This window comes from Canis lupus, chromosome 11 (genome assembly GCF_011100685.1).
Source record: "Canis lupus familiaris isolate Mischka breed German Shepherd chromosome 11, alternate assembly UU_Cfam_GSD_1.0, whole genome shotgun sequence".
Lineage (NCBI taxonomy): Eukaryota > Metazoa > Chordata > Mammalia > Carnivora > Canidae > Canis > Canis lupus.
Window position 1 is genome coordinate 44,333,105 of NC_049232.1, and position 18,455 is coordinate 44,351,559.

Consider the following 18,455-nt stretch of genomic DNA (forward strand, 5'->3'; position numbering starts at 1 on the left):
ATTTTGTTTTCAACTTTAAAAAAATTCCAGGGAAAAACTGTGACTGCTTTAGATTATATTTTTATAAAGAGAATTAGTTGCTATAATTGGCAGCCTTTACTACATTTTTGTATTTGGGAGATTCTATCTTCCCAAAGGCAAAAAATATTATTTCCAGTTTAAAGATAAAGGCTGGTTAGACAACTAGTGTATGATTACTACACATTAATTGTATCCATTCTCAGACCCCTCCGTTCTGAAGATCTTGACAAAGAGTATCCTAATGAATCTCTTGCATGTTTTACATCTAGAGATGAGAGAAAGATGACCCCTTGTCTGAATGTTATTTTCTGTTATATTTGGGTTAAGCCCTCATTTAATTGGAATAATCAGTTGGGCTGCTAAGTATCCTGCTAAGTATCGAAGATATAATAGTAGAATTTTGTAGGAAGCTTGGAGAGAAAGCATTTCCTTTGCTTACCTATCCAAAGGTAGTAATGAGAGATTCAGCAACCAAGTATATATATGACTCAAAATAATGTGTTCAGTTTCAATGGAAGAACAGACCTCATCAAAAAAACTCCACATTTGTGCCTATCAGTTCTGTCCTAAAACCACCCATGGCTGGAAATGAGAACTGGTATCACCACAGTATGAGTTCTACACGACTTCACAGCTGTATAAGCATGTAGTACTAGGTTTCATGTATAAAGGCATACAAAATCTAAGGTTATATAATCTGTTTTATATTTCTAAAACTTTTAGTTGCTACTAACTCAAATTTACTGCTAAGTGAAGAATAGCAAATCCTTTTCAGTTGAACTATGAATATGTACCTACTTGATTTAAGTTACTAGCAATCAAGATAAAACTGGAATTTTATACAATTGGAAGAGTAGTTACATGGTCTATACACAATAACTGCTCATTAAAGGAACCATAGACTGCTTTTGTACAATATGTGTGTCACACTTTTTGTGGCCATTATCAATCTTAAAGTAATTGAACTGCATATAATTTTGTCCTAAAGTTCCTAACTACTCTTACAAATACATTTATATGAATTCCCCATGTCTTTTCACAGATGCCTCAAAAGGTAAATATTCTAAAAAATACAAAAATAATTAGGAGGCAAGCACAGTGAAAGCACTCTTGATAAGTTTTTCACAAAGAAATAAAATACATTAACTATCAAAAAATGAAATGAAATAAAATATAGAAATCATGAATATAGATGTCCAATATATACAATTCTTGGTCTAAAGGTTAAAAGTTCAACTTCAATATAGATTAGTAATGATGCATTATCATTACCCTTTGAAGGTCACTGAAAAGAAGTCAACAATTTGATGCTAGCTTCCAGGAAAAAATGTCACAGAAGTCTTTTCTTCATCAGTAAAAATTGCCTGAGTCACACAGGAAATAACTCATGGAAATCAAGACCAAAGTCATAAATATTAAATTAGAGACAAGAGTAGAAAAAAACAACAAACAATTTTCATGTTCCCACTGTCTACTTACATGAAGAAGGATAATTTTACTTGATCTGTTAATCAATATGGAAGATACCTTACTTATGCTATATATGTTATTTATTTACTAATAACCCTCTAATATTTCAAAGATACATTCCTTAATTTAAAATAATAATAAATGCAGTATACCGTAAAAGTGTGATTCTTTGGAAATAATTCAGTTGAAAACTGCCTCTACTTGGTCATTGATGGAGATATGGATCATGCTAGTAGAGTCAGTGTCTGCAGAATTTATCAGGAGTTCAGGCTCATGACTAGATAAACAGTTGAAAAATTTTTATTTTTAAATTTGGAACTATGGAAACAATTGAGAATCATCAAATAATTATTATGAAAGATTTTAAAATAATGTATCAAACTATAATTTATATACCTTTATAATTAATTATAATATATTTAATGCAAATCAATTCCTATTCTTTTGCTGACCCCACCATATTAAGGATTAGTTGCATACTGAGCATGTGTGGCAAAATGCCAATTCTAAGTGTTACCTATTTAGCCTCATATGAATCAGTCATCTTTATCTGTAGTAATAATCCTTGAAACATACTGAATCCGGAAGATTTTTAAATTCTGTTGGAATGTACTTCAAATCACAAGTATTAGTCATTTTGCCTTAACAATTATTAATAGTATTCTCATCCTGCTACACTTAATCTTACTCTGTTTGTCTACACACCTTGTTATTAATTTATTCTTTCAATACATTGAACACTATTATGTGTGTCAGTCTATGCACTAGGAGCCAAAGATGAAAAGTTAAATAGATATTGTGAACATTTCCTTTGAAATATTTAATCTATAGTGACAGACAAAGAGAAGATGGTAGAGTAGGAGGACCAGAAGCAAATCTTGTCACAAAATTACAACTAAATATCATCAGCGTCAATGGCCCAGAAAACAACCTGAAGGCTGGCCGAAAATTGTACCATTAAATGTAAAGAAGAGGCCATATCAAAGAGAATGGTCTGGGTGAAGACATGGTCAGGAGCTAAGCAGAGCCACAGAACTGTGTCCATAGAAGGGAGGGACTGTAAGGGCTGAAAAAGGAGAGAAAGGGCTGCTCACACCAGGGAGTCCACACCGGGAAGAGAAATCCCTATAATGTATGGCTTTGAAAACCAGAGGGGATGAATTTCACAAGTTCTTACAACCAGCAGGACTTAAAATCTGGAACTTTAAAAATCAGTGCCCAAGGCTCTGAGAGAAAGGGCAAAAGAAACTGAGTCCCCACCCTTAAAGAACAGCACAACAAACAGCCCATGGAGATACATTATAGAAACAGCAGTTTATGGGCAGTCCCAGTGGCTCAGTGGTTTAGTGCTGCCTTTAGCCCGGGGTGTGATCCTGGAGACTTGGGATCGAGTCCCATGTCTCCAGGAGGCTCCATGGAGCCTGCTTCTCCCTCTGCCTGTGTCTCTGCCTCTCTCTGTGTGTATGTCTGTCATGAATAAATAAAATCTTAAAAAAAAAAAAAAAAAGGAAAGCATCTTCAAGAAAAAAAAAAAAAAGAGGGATCCCTGGGTGGCGCAGCGGTTTGGCGCCTGCCTTTGGCCCAGGGTGTGATCTTGGAGACCCGGGATCGAATCCCACGTCGGGCTCCCTGGTGCATGGAGCCTGCTTCTCCCTCTGCCTGTGTCTCTGTGCCTCTCTCTCTCTCTGTGACTATCATAAATAAATAAAAATTAAAAAAAAAAAAAAGAAAGAAAGAAAGAAAAGAAACAACAGCTTGAAAAACATGTGGGACATACAGGAGGGATATTTGTTTATTAATCTCAGAGCATGTGCTGGAGGGGTAGAAATCATTGGGAGACTTCTTCAGGAACAAAGGAGTGGCAGAAACAATTTCCCTCCTCCCACTCCCCAGCCTAAACACAGGACCACCTGCAGGAACCGGCAAAGGGCTAACACTCTTCACCTAGCTTGCTAGTACTGCAAGTCCCACCCACCATGTATTTTGTGGACCCAATCCTTCAAATATACTCTTGGTTGGAGCCCATTCAGAGTAGTACCACAAGATCCACAGTGTGCAAGCAGCCCCAACAGGGGCCAAAACCACTCCAAAGAGACTCCTTCCTGGGAAGAGAGAATGATAACCATACACACATCAGTCAGACTATGGCCCAGCAGTGGGCTGGGGCCAGACTGCTGGTCTGACTGCAGGCCCCACCTGCCAATGAAAGCTTCTCAGGGACAACAAAGGGAGAGAACCCTTCACTTCAGTGATATAGCATCTCTGGCAAATGTCTGGTCTGATTTAAGTAAAGCCCCAGGTAGCTCCAGACTAGTTCACTATTATAGCACAGGAACCAAACACTGCCCACAATAAGTAAAGAAAGCCATTACAGAAAAGTTTACTACAGGAAAAAATAACTAAGCTACAACAGGAGGACACATGCAACACACAGGAGACCTCCCTGGAAGCACTTCCCCTGGAGCAGGTTCTAGGGGATAGGGGACATTGTACCACAGGGTAGTATAGGACCTTTTCTTCATAAGGTCACTACTTTTGAGAGCAGGAGATGTCACTCACTTTCCTAACAAACAGAAACAGAGAGTTGGACAAAATTATGAGACAGAGTAACATATCCCAAGTGAAAGAACAGGACAAAACAATAGAGAAAGCTATTCAAAATAGAGGCAAGTAATATACCGAATAGATAATTTATATTATAACCATAAAGATACTCACTGAACTTGAGAAAAGAGAGGAGGACCACATTGAGCTCCTTAACAAAGACAGGAAAACATTAAAAAATTAGAGATGAGGAACTAAATAAATTATATAAAAAATATACCAGATGGAATAAAAAAGCAAACTAGAGGAAGCACAAGAACAGACTATCAACATGGAGGACAGAATAATGAAAGAAATCAATCTGAGCAGGTGAAATAAAAAACAATAATTCAAAATGAAAACAGGAGACTCACACATAATAACATTCACATTATAGGGATCATAGAAGAAGAGAAATAAGAAGGTGTAGAAAATTTACTTGATGATATAGCTGAAAACTTACTGAATCTGGGGAAGAAAACAGAAATTCAGACCTAGGAGGTGCAAAGAACCCTTAACAAAATCAACACAAGGAGGTCCACATCAAGACACACAGCAATTTAAATGGCAAAATGTATTGATAACAAAAGAGAATTTTAAAAGCATCAAGAGGAAAGAAAACATTTACATTCAAGGGTTAGCCCATAAGGCTATTAGCTGAATGTTCAGCAGAAACTTTGCAGGCCAGAAGAGTGTGGCATTCAGAATAGGAGGAGAGATAATGAGTTTCTCAGACAAAAGCTAAAGAAATTCATGACCTATAAACCAGCCCCACAAGAAATGTTAAAGGGGACTGTCTGAGTAGAAAGGAAAGATATATAGAAAAATAGAAGCACAAAAGCAGTAAAGTAATTACATCTGTAAAAATCAGTCAAGAGACTCATAAAACCAAAGGATATAATGTATGATACCATATACCTAAAATATGTGGGGAGAGGAGTAAAGAATGGGTTCAGACTTAAACAACTATCAACAATTTACACTTCTATAACAGAAGATGCTATATAAAAAAACAAATGGCAAACAAATCAAAACCAGTACTAGAGATGGAAACAATAAAGAGAAAGGAATCCAAGTATATTGTTAAAGAGGGCCAACTAATTGTGAAAGAACAGAGTAAGGAAAGAACAGAGAACTATAAAACAACCATAAACAAATAAAATAGCAATAAGTACATACCTGTCAATAATTTGTTGAATGTAAATAGACTAAACTCTCCAATTAAAAGACACACAGTGACAAAATGGATAAAAAAACAAGACCCTTCTATATGCTACCTACGAGAGGATCATTTCAGACCTAAAGATACATGCAGATTAAAAGTGAGGGGATTGAAAAGCATTTATCATGAAAATGGATGTCAAAAGAAAGTTGGAGTAGCAACCATTATGTTAGACAAAATTGACTTTAAAACAAAGACTCTAACAAAAGAAAAGAAGGACAGTATATAATCATAAAGGGAACAATCCACCAGGGAGATATAATTGTAAATATTTATGAATCCAACATTGGAGCACCCAAATACATAAAGCATCTAATAACGAACATAAAGGAAAAATTGATAGTAATAAAAACATAGCAGGGGACTTTAACACTCTGCTTACATCAATGGACAGATCATCCAAACAGAAAACGAACAATTAACAGTGACCTTGGATGATACATTGGACCATATCTAACAGATATATTCTGAACATCGCATCCTAAAACAGCAGAATACACATTCTTGCCAAGTGCACAAAGAATATTCCCCCAAACAGATCACATATTAGGCCAAAAAATGAGTCTTAACAAATTCAAAAAGATCAGTGTTATAACATGCATCTTTTCTGACCACAACACTGTACAACCACAGGAAAAGAATCTGGAAAGAGCACAAATACATGGAGGTTAAATAACATGTTACTAAGCAATAAATATGTCAACCAAAAAATAAAAAAATATATATAGGGAAACAAAAAAAGCCAAACACAATGGCTCAAGAGTGACGTTTACAGCAATACAGTTGTATCTCAAGAATAAAAAAAAAAAAATCTCAAATAAATCACCTTACACCTAAAGGAGCTAGAAAAAGAACACAAAACACAAAACCAGTAGAAGGAAGGAAATAATAAAGATTATAGTAGAAATAAATGAAAGAGAAAAAAAAAAAAAACACTATAGACCAGATCAATGAAACCAGGAGCTAGCTCTTTGAAAAGATAAACAAAAGTAATAAACCTTTAGCCAGACTTATCAAGAAAAACAGAGAGGCAGGGAGAGGATCCAAATAAACACAATCACAAATGAAAGAAGATTCTGTATGTTAGTAAATTGAACACCAATAAAAAATAAATAAAAAAAAAACAAATGAAAGAAGAGAAATAACAGACACCACAGAAATACAAAGGATTAAAAGAGAATATTATGAGAAAGTATATGCCAATAAATTGGACAGCCTAGAAGAAATGGATACATTTCTAGAAACATACAACTGCCCAACACTGAATCAGGAAGAAACAGAAAACTTGGAGACTGATTATCATCAGTGAAAATGAATCAGTAATCAAAAAACTCCTAACAAACAGAAATCCAGGAGCAGGTGGCTTCACAGGTAAATTCTACCAAGCATTTAGAGTTAATAACTATTCTCAAAATATTCCGAAGACAGAGAGAGAGAAGAGGAAGGAAAGCTTCCAACTCATTCTATGAAGCCTGCATTACCCTGATACCAGAACCAAATAAAGACAGAAAGAAAGAAAGAAAGAAAGAAAGAAAGAAAGAAAGAAAGAAAGAAAGAAAGAAAGAAAGAAAGAAAGAAAAGAAGAAAGAAAGAAAGAAAGAAAGAAAGAAAGAAAGAAAGAAAGAAAGAAAGAAAGAAAGAAAGAAAGAAAGAAAGAAAGAAAGAAAGAAAGAAAGAAAGAAAGAAAGAAACTATAAGCCAATACCTCTGATCAACATAAGGCCAAAAAATGTTCAACGAAATATTAGCAAACTGAGTCCAACAATATATTTTAAAAATCACGCACCACAATCAAGTGGGATTTTTTTCCTAGATGCAACGATGGTTCAATATTCACAAATCAATCAACATGATACACCACAACAACAGGAGAAAGGATAAAATCATATGACCCTTTCAATATATGCAAAAAAAGCATTTGACAAAGCACAACATCCAGTCATGATAAAATCCTTCAATGTTTAGATGGAACATACCTCAACATAATAAATGCCATATATGAAAGCCATAATGAGACCACCTCACACCTGTCAGAATGGCTAAATCAAAAAACACAAGAAACAGCAAGCACTGGAATGGAGTTGGAGAAATAGGAACTCTAGCACTGTTGGCAGGACTGAAAACTGGTACAGCTGATGTGGAAAACAATATGGAGATTTCTCAAAAAATTAAAAATAAAACTTCCCTATGATTCAGTAGTTGCATTACTGGGTATTTACCCAAAGAATACAAAAACATGAATTTGAAGTGATATACCCTTATGTTTATTGCAGCATTATTTACTATAATTATGGAAGTACTCCAAGTGTCCATTGATAGATGAATGGATAAAGAAAAAGTTTTATATATGTAACATTCAAAATATTGTATATATTTTATATATGTATACATAAGATGGAATATTATGCAGCCAAAAAAGAATAGAATCTTGACAATTGCAACAACATGGATGGAGTGAGAGAGTATAATACTAAGCGAAATAAGCCAGGCAGATAAAGACCCATACCATATCATTTAACTTATGTGGAATTTAAGAAACAAAATAAATGATCAGAGGGTCAAAAATGAAGGGCAAACCAAAAACTAGACTCTTAATGATAGAAAACAAACAGATGGCTATCAGAGAGGAAATGGGTAAGGGAATGGATGCAATAGGTATAGGGGATTAAAGAGTACACTTATCTTGACAAACACTGATTAATGTGCATAATTGTTGAATCACTATATTGTACAACTGAAACTAATTTAACACCATATGCTGACTACACTGGGATTAAAATTTTAAAAAATAAAGCAAGGAAATAGAACAACAACAAAAATGCTACAACTATTCCAGCAATAACACTATTTAAATCCTTAACTTGTTCATATTTCATTGTCTGGCCTTATATCTCATTAATTTTAATAGAAGAAATGAAGGAGAAATCAGTATTTATGGGTAATATCTTTTAAAGGTAAACTTCAAAATTTTATATATATTATATATATTACACACATAAATATATATGTTATACATAGGATAGACTAAATCTGACAAAATATCACTTTTTAAATGTGCATAATACCAGTAGATTTGTATACTGGTATGTAACTAAAGACCTTTTATTTAAAAATAAAATAAGGGATCCCTGGGTGGCGCAGCAGTTTACCACCTGCCTTTGGCTCAGGGCACGATCCAGGAGACCCAGGATTGAATCCCACGTTGGGCTCCTGGTGCATGGAGCCTGCTTCTCCCTCTGCCTATGTCTCTGCCTCTCTCTCTCTCTCTCTCTGTGACTATCATAAAAAAATAAAAATAAAAAAAATAAAAAAATAAAATAAAATAAAGGGTAACTAAGTGAGGTAGGCCGATTTTTTTTTAAAGTCCATATATATGTAATATTATTTTGTGAGGTAAATTTGGGCCATTATACTTACTGAATTATTTTGATAGTTCAGCAATATATTCCATTTAATTAATTCTTTATTAGTATTTTTTTAAATTCTCACAGACACAATTTTGTGTCATTGGCTCCTCTTATAAAGATGTTCAACTGATTTATCCAAGCTCATGTTCAAGTATTTTTGTAAAATACTGTTAATGATGGATCGATGTTGTTTTCAGCTTGTTCACACACCAGTTCAATATATTTGTATCTAGTAAATACTTAGTAAAATATGAAGTCACTATATAAAAGTATTAAAATAAAATTAATTTGCATAGAACTCCCATCCTCTACCCACACAAAATGCAGGATTTAATGGAATCAGATAATATACAGCTGAATTCTACTAAAATCATTTCTACAGTAGTACAAGTAGCCCTTTATAAGCTAAGACTTCAATTCCCCCAGCTCCCTGGCATATGACTTATTAACATTTGCTCTTAATTTTAATGAAAATGATTGAAAGTAATATTTACTAAATGTTTTTGGAAATTTTCCAATCTATGTTAATACTTAATTGAAATGTGCCTAAGGCACTTAACATATATTAGCCTTACACTGATAGTTGTTTGGTTTTCCATAGGACTAAGAAAAATTGTAAATAACAGCAATGCCTTTGGGCAGGGAGGCTGGAAATTACAAACCTAAGGTTAATGAAAATGACCTTTCTGCACAAATGTTACTGTCAGAGGTAAAAAGAATGAGTTATGTTTTAGTCATGAAAAATAAACAAAAAATAAAGAAAACTCTCATATCTCATTCTTATTTTGCAATCTTTTGACCTTTTACTTCTTTTATTCTGTAGGATATATTTCTGTATCAAATTTTGTTCTAACTTGAGTATTCCATTTTTATTTCATTTCTCTGGTTTTAAGTTCAAAATATTTATTTTGTTGATAACATGAGGAAACATATCCTTTTAGGTATGTATATTCTAAGTTCATCTGTGAGGTTTTTCCTACAAAAATTCATAAAAAATGAGATGACTCTAATTATGCTTAATGATAGAAAATTAAAAGAATCATAGGGACATGTAAATGTAGAAAATTCTTCTTTTGGGTCCATTTAACAGATACTCAGTTTACCGTTGTGCTTCATGGGCAGGATATTGTGCTGTGACATGACTAATTAAAACAACATAAAAGAAAAAGTTATAAAAATAGTGTCTTCCCATAATCTTACAGTTAAATTGGGTAAATATGACATATGCATGGAAGCCATTAGAGAATCAGCTAAAATATTAAAAAATACCAAAAACTAAGCATTTTAAATTAGAGACAAACTTTTGTTCCTGACTTTTCCTTTACTTATGGAAAAAAAAAGTCTTAACCACTCTCTTTAAGTTTAACAAATTATCAAAAATAGTATTATGGAAATAAAAGCACAAGAATTCTGCAAGACTTTTTTACTTAATTATCACAAGGAGTTTTCTACCCAAAGATTAAAAGTCACCAAACTCTATTGTTATTATCATAGACACGAACTGCTTACTAATTCCAATGGACGCATTAGGAATTTTTCTCTGAAAGATACTAAACACACATTTAATTAGAAATGTTTGGGTTCACTTGAGAAATCAGAGCTCTTGTTAGCAAATCTTTTGTGCAAAGAAAAACTGCCGTTACAACAGAATATAAAATCATGTACAAGGCACTTGAGAAAGTATGTACAAAGATACATGAAATTAAAAAGAAGCACATATGCTCCGGATTCTTCTTTATTGAAGTAACCATAAATGATATGGACAAAGGTATACCAATGAATGAAAAGATATTTACAGTCAATAATTTTATCAGTCAGTGGAGTCTAAGAGTAGGATGGCAATATTTTTACATAACATACATCTACTTCCAGTTCAACCACATTCATTCATTCACAAAACATTTCTTGATCCTCCTACAATGTTACACATTTAAGGCTGACCACCCTTAAATAATTTCTCCTCTCGGGGTGCTGTTTCTGAGAACACTGTTCTAGTTTGTCTATTACTAGTCTGATTCTTCTTTCTCCATTTCTTGCTTATCTTCTGGTTCGTCTTAGTTCATCAGCATAGGCCATCCCTAAGTTGTCTGGATCCTTGTGTTATTCCTTGTAGTTCTACCTATAACCCATTATGTCCTGTCATAAAGCTTCAATTATCAATTCTCCTCAGATGGCTCAGATTTCTGTATTTCCAACACAGTCCTCTCTCTTTCAACTTGAATATTTACCACCCCTTTTCCCTGGGCCCCTTGACATCTCTACCTGGACTTAACATATCTTCACTTCAGCAGGCCTCTCCCAAACCCTCTCCTCACAAGAGTTCTGTACTCCTCCAATGTGTCTTCTCAAGCCTTAATGTTACCTGATCTCCCTCTTCCATCCCATCACTCCTCCTTAGAGGCTCAGGTTTGATGCCTCTTTTTGAAATGCCTAATTCTACCTCCCAAGAAGAAGGAAAGTATCTATTCCCTCAGAGTCCCACAAAACCAGACCCCATCATGGCTATTTGTCTTCTACTAAAATTTCCTTTTCATTTTTAAATTTCTATTCATGGCACCCATCCCCTGGTCTTTCAAGATTAAAAACTTTATTATACTCACATTTAATTAGTGATGAAAAACTGTAACTTTTCCCCAGAAAAAGCTTCTAGTTTGATACCTTATTTTAGAATTTCTGATCACCTTTCTGAAGCAGAAGCTGTCTCTTCTTTCCTCTAAACCTCACCCAGCAACATAGTTATTGCTGTTTGTGTCCATATATTTTATTCTCAACTATTATTATACTAGAGACAAAAATGTCATCTGCTTCATCTGAGTTTCTACCACAGCAACACTACACAGTAAATGATAAATTCCTTTATTTACTAAGAGATTATTATTATTTGATGATCTGTATTTACACCAGTCTACCCAGTATACTAACCTCCACATCTTTAGTATTCTGGTCAGTCCTGCCCCACTTTAATTTTTTAGCCATTATTATGATCTTTTTATTTTCAACTATCACCATCACCACCACCATCGTTATCATCATCATTATCACCACCAAAGTCATCATTGTTCCTAGAGTGGCTGACTTTTGTTTGTTCATAGATTTCCATTTTCAAAGAATTTTCATACACTTATTTGTTAAACAGGACAGCATAACATTTCTTAATAAATTATTAATTTTCCAGAGGATAAAGAACAACCTGAAGTACTTGGAAATATATAATAATAAATGTGCTCCCTGAACTTAAGAAGTTTACATTGTAAAACAATTAAGCAATAAATAATATATGTGAGTTTTTAACTAGTATTTGGTGACCTTTGTCTTAACTTTGAATAACTCTTTACCCATACTCTTTGAGGTACCTAAAATTTTTTCTTCAAAATTTTCTTCTTAACAAGTGACTGAAGCTGAAGGTATGCTAATGCAGGTGTAATAATATAAGGAAAGCACACAAATTTCCCTATAACCATTTAATTTTTTTTACTCTCAAATATCCCCACTGAGCCTGTGTTAGTAAAAGATTTCTCACTAATTATATTATATTTCAAGAACACCAGAGCTTTCTGAGATGCACAGGAATTAAAAGGAAAGAAATTCTACTTCTCAAGATAAAAGCCTATGACTATGTAGAAATACTATCTACTAAGCAGGCCGCTGCTATTCAACAAACCATTAATAAGATTTAAGAAATTATTTTATTTATTTCTCTAGGTTTGGTGGTTGTACCCTATAGGTGCCATCTTGAAGATTATCTCATTACCCTATAAAGATTGGGGACCTCTAATTTTCCTTTGTCCTCTGTGATATTTATATTCAAAACTTCAAAACCCTTTTTTACCCTTTATTTCATCATAATAAATGTCAACAACCAATTTTTCATCCTATGTCACCATAAAGTCTAGGTGGAAAGCAACACAATGCAACTTGAAAAAGTAACCTGAATTCACCACCCTAGTAACTGAAAAGGAGGAAAAAAAAGGAAAATACACCACAAAATTTAAAAGAAAGAAAGAATGAAAGAAAGAAAAAAGAAAGAAAGGCTTTTGCATAACTGCTATGAATAAGATACTATGTTAGATAATGAAACATACTATTTTCTTTAATCATTGTAATTTAGACAGATAGGTGTTATTATTTTCCGTTTATATCCCTGGAAATGAAAATCAAAGATCTTAAAAAGGTAGAGGTGAGATTCAATCCAAGTTAGTTTTTGATCCTCTAAGTACTTAGTAATCAAAGCAAAACAAAATGAAAGCTAAATGAAAAAAAATTAAAAAACCCATTCATGTAGTTAGTGTACATATATAAAAAGACCCTGGATAGTTTTAACCTCTTTGCAAAGTTTGGGTTGGTTAACCATGTAAAACGGGAGGTTTATTTTAGTGGCCAAACCTATTGCTTCCAAAACAGAGATATAAGGTTATTTCTCAGTAAAAAGATGTTCATTGAATACATAAAATCTATGTATATCTAAATAACATATGATTGTTGCTCAGTAGTTAGCCATGCGATTTGGCCTAAAAGAGGGTGCCTAAAATCTCATGACATAGGATGAATTGAGAAATGCAAAGAGAAATGCAATTCAGTTTAGTATTGAATTCGAAATCATAGCAAATAGAGATAGCCTTGGGGAGGAAGCAGACCACTGATGCTCCAAAGTTTCTTGTTGTGCTTAAGAATTAAAAGAATCTTTTACTATGATTATTCTTGTTCCAAATTTATGCCCAATATATAAAATGAAGACTCCTTCACCAATCAAAATTCACTGACCTATGCTTTTAAGCATTCAGGGCTCATCAAATACTTTCCCCAAACCAATGAGTTAGCAAAAGCATACCCTGACACCTTGAAATAAACAACAAGATGGGAAGTCTTTTAGAAATGCGTGCTGCAAACTATCTTGGCTCAGCATCAGTGAAAATGGTAATTTTTATGACAACATAAATATAATGTTAATTACTCCATGATATTCAGCCCAGATTCTATTTCTACCATGTCAGTGAATTTTAAATCCAGTTTGAAAGACAAAAAAAAAAAAAAAAGGCTTTTGTTTATACATGAAACAGTGACCATCATGTCTGCTAACTAAATCAAATGATTTCAAGCTATAAGGTCAGAAGGTCCTGACAGAGTCAGAGTCAGATGCCCTACAGTTAAAAATTCATATGCTCAAATCAAATACCTAATATTTTTTTTTGACCCTGAAATGCTAAATAAATAAGATCAGAAGAATTTAAAGAAAACACGGTAATGGTGAACTGTGCTGTCATCTTTAATATGTTTTACACAGAAGCTGAGTCATTAGGTTCTGAAATTTTATTCACTTATAATTTATTTTAGAACCTACTTAATTAATATTCATAAGTATCCCTTACTGTCCTTTGTTTCTAAAATTAATACAATTCTAAAACTGGAACTCTTATGTTTGGTTAAGAGCTTAAATCTATGTTATTTTAACTTATGCAAAATCAACTGGAGAACTAAGAATAATTATCCAAATAAATCAACCAAAAATAAAGTTTTGCAGCACTTCTATGTAATGCATAATGAAAAGGATGTTTTATACCCAAATTTTACAAATGATACTTCCAGTTATTTACTTTAGTGGTCTAAAACCTAGGCATGGTGCTTGGATTTGTGGAGTACTTGCAGTAGGCAAAATAATGACCTCCCAAAGATATACACATTTTAATCTCCACAACCTGTAAATATATTAAATGGGGTGGGGGTTAAGTTGGCTAATAAAATGACCTTAAGATAAAGAGACTCTGAATAACAGATAAGGAGAATTTCCTGGCTCAATGGAATCAGAAGGATTTTTATAAGTGAAAAAGAAAAATAGGAGAGCCAATGTCAAAGTGACACAGCCTGAGAAAGACTGCAGTGGCCACCAGGTCCCTTTGGCTTTAAAGGTGGGAGGGCACCTTGAATCAAGAAACTGCACCACTTCTAACCACTGGAAAAGTTAAGGAAGCACAGATTCTCTCCCAGAGCCTCCAGGAGAAACATACCCCTTCTCCCACCTTGAGTTTGGCCCTCTGAGATGTTTCTTACTTCTAACATCCAGAACTCTATTAAGATAATAAATGTATGGTATTTTAAGCCACCAAGTCTTTGCAAATTTGTTATAGCAGTAATGAAAAACTAATACAGATATTCTCACAAATATATTACTGGTAGCTCCTGGATGGATTATTGGTAGCAACATTCCCAATACCTAATACAGTCCCTGGTACATTGCTTAAGCAATTACATTTGACTGATAACCAAAAAACAATTTCCATTATAGGTAAGTAATCACACAGATACAATATTAAGTTCACACTGTAATCCCTCATACAAGTCACATGTATAAATTGTTTCTTGAAGGAGTTTGGAAGACTAGAAAGAAAATTTTATCCTCAGTTTTGCTTTTTTTTTTTTTTTTTTTTTTGGTAGAGACAGCAAAATTCATATGCAAATAAAAGAAAAATAGTGTTATGCCATGAAAAATGACATGTATATAACAATGCTGAAGCAATGCTACCAAAATACCACCAAAGTACTCAAAATCAGAACTAATTTTATGGTACATGGGAGAAGGATTGGGAGAGGGAGAGAAAGAATCTCAAGCAGTCTCTCTGCTGAGTGTGGAGCCCAATGTAGGGCTTGATCTCACAATCCTGAGATCATGATGTGAGCCACCCAGGTGCCCCATATCCCAAATTTTAATAAAAGGAAATAATGCATCAGAGGAAATAATAAAAAATTCATTAAGTCCAGGTAGTCAACTCCTCTATAATAGTAATGGACAGATTTCACACAGGGGAATACTTTCTGGTATCCTTTTTTTTTTTTAAACTAACAAAGCACAATTAAAAATAATGTATAACATATGGGAGAAAGGAAAGAGTGGACAAATATAATAGTTGTAATGGGAAAGAGATTTGATTAGGAAGACCAGAATGGATCTTAAGTGTTATCTGCTTCAGACACCAGAACAAAAATAAGACAGCAGAAAAATGGACGTATAAACCTCTTACCCTACTATAAATTATGGAAAGGGGTCGTTTGCTTGTTTGTTTTCTAGATTTACACAAACCTGGTTCAAATTCTGTTGAGACTGGCCAGGAGGTCAATTTGTGTTTTTTCTCTGGAGTCCCTCAAGGTCAAATGGGTCAAATATAGTACTTGCTAGAAATTCCTAAATAAATAAGAAAATCTTGTCTTGTCTATGCTAGATTTCTTCATTACTCACAAAATGTCATTATTTCTGGGGAAAAGGTTGAACTACTTTAAGAGAATCTAAATTCATTATAATGAGCTAAATTGATGAAATTGAGGGAATATCTAGCATACTCTGAAGTATTTGCAAATATAAGCTAGCAATACTTTTATATGTGATAAAAGTATATTTTTAAAAGGGAAAACGATAAATCCAAACCTCAAAATAACAATTGTCCTTGACCATGAGTCGGGACAATGCTACAGTAAAGGAGCACCTCACTAATGAAGCAGTGTTTGTTACATATTTCAGTTCTTAAGCTGAGTGATGAGTTTGTAGATTCAGTTTTACTCTTATGGCTCATATTTTTCATGCATCAAATTAGAGGAAATAAAATGCAAATCACATCTACCTACAATAAGCTTGCATTTTAATAATTAAAAATGAAAAGTCTAACAAGAGAGATGAGGAAATTAAAAATTAAATATATGGGAACCACTCCCTCCATGAAGAAATTCCACCTATGCTGCTTTCCAAAAATGCTACTGCCACTGCTGCCATAGCACGTGTCCAATACTTTGCAGACATGTTTAATATTTACCCTCTCAATGTATCCTTACAACATCTGCAATGATACTCATATTTTCTCCATTTTATGCAAAAGACAATTTAAGAAAGGATAAGTGACCTACATACAACTCAGTGGAGATGGCAAAACTGTAATTCAGGATTGCCTGACTCTAGAGTCCAAGATATACCATGTTATACCTAGAAGTCCCCTATGATTTTCTAGGATTAGTTGTCTCATAGGTCTCCAAATTGGACATACTATACATTTGCTGTAGAAACACCTTTTCAGAAAAGCCCTTAATGCTAAAAGAAAGTAAAGTTACAAATGGATTGTTCCAAAGCAGATTGAAATTACACACCTAAAAATTGTATCTAATTATCAACTCATAAAGGATAAGTGCAGAACACCAATTAAACAGAAAAGAATGAACTACTGCCAAAGGATAAAACTAAGGCTTTTGTCACTTTAAACTAGTATTTTTTAAAAGATTTTGTTTATTTACTTAAGAGAGAGAGAGAGTGAGCTCGAGCCGAGGGAGGGGCAGAAGGACAAGCAGATTCCCCACTGAGCGTGGAGCTCAACAGAGGCCTCAATCGCAGGACCCTGAGATCATGACCTGAGCCCAAGTCAAATGGTTTAGCTGACTGAGCCACCAAGGTGGCTCTTCAAAGTAATATTTCTAAACTCTCCCCATAACTGCTGATCTTTAAAGATTCATCAATGTCCTCAAGATAGAAACTCCAGTGCTACCTTCAATTCCAACAGCTAAAGAATGACTACTCTAGCACATAAAGTATAATTCAGCCTGAAATTATCACGTAAAAAAATGGGATTATCTTAAAAATAAATTGCAATAATATATGATAATCACTATTCAAACGCCTATCTTCATGTTTGTCCTCTGATATCAAAGTTTTGGTAGCTCTGAAGAAATAAAATAGATGCATTTATCTGGCCTACTCCAGTTGTGGTATGTGTGTTTACAATCTTCATGTGTATGAACAGGAATATAGTCTAAGTTCAGTTTCTATATAGACATTGTTTCAGGGAAACATAAATGTTAGCCTCCTTTGTTTTAAACCCCGGCCTCCTGTTGTATGGATAATGTCGTAGCTATCCTTCAGAACTGCTCTAAATACTGATGACTCAAAAAAGAAAGAAAATGTGACTCAAGTGATAGTTTGGTGTATATTCTCGCCTACACAACCGCTCACAAACCCCACAGTATAAGAAGTGACATACAGTTATCAGACATCTGAGTGTAGATAATCTTCCCATCATTTAGAATCGCAGAGACAGCAGTACATCTGCTGAGGAGGAAAATGTAGAATGCAGCCTCGAAAACAGGTCCAGACAGCAACTGGTTGTTAGAGTCAACTGCTTTATTCCTTTTGTAATAAGAAAAACACCCTCCTTTCATCTTAGCCGACGACCTTACTTTATACTTTGTTGAGAACATTTAAGAAAAAGAGAGGAATGCCTTCAGAGTTCCTCCAATAAGCCTGCCACCCACCAGATATCCCTTCAGGTACGACCTGCTTGCTCTCTTATGACAAAGAATGAAGTGTACCTTTCTTTTAAGACCGATCTTTTCTGGGACGCCTGGGTGGCTCAGTGGTTGAGCGCCTGCCCTGGGCTCCAGGATCGAGTCCCACATCGGGCTCCCTGCCTGGAGCCTGCTTCGCCCACTGCCTGTGTCTCTGCCTCTCTCTCTCTCTCTCTCTGTGTGTCTTTCATGAATAAATAAATAAAATCTTAAGAAAAAAAAAAAAAAGACCAATCTTTACATATATGTTCAGGCTTCCATCCTCCTGTCCCTGTCTGTTCCTGTGGAAGATGTAGGTCCTTCATTCATCTGCTCCAGGATGAATATCATTTCCTCTTGCTGTTGCTGCTTCTTGAGTAGAAAAGTCTTGAAAAAGTTCATGATTGTGCCTCCGGGACCCACTCTGTCTCCTCCCAATCCGCCTCTTAATCTGCACTAGT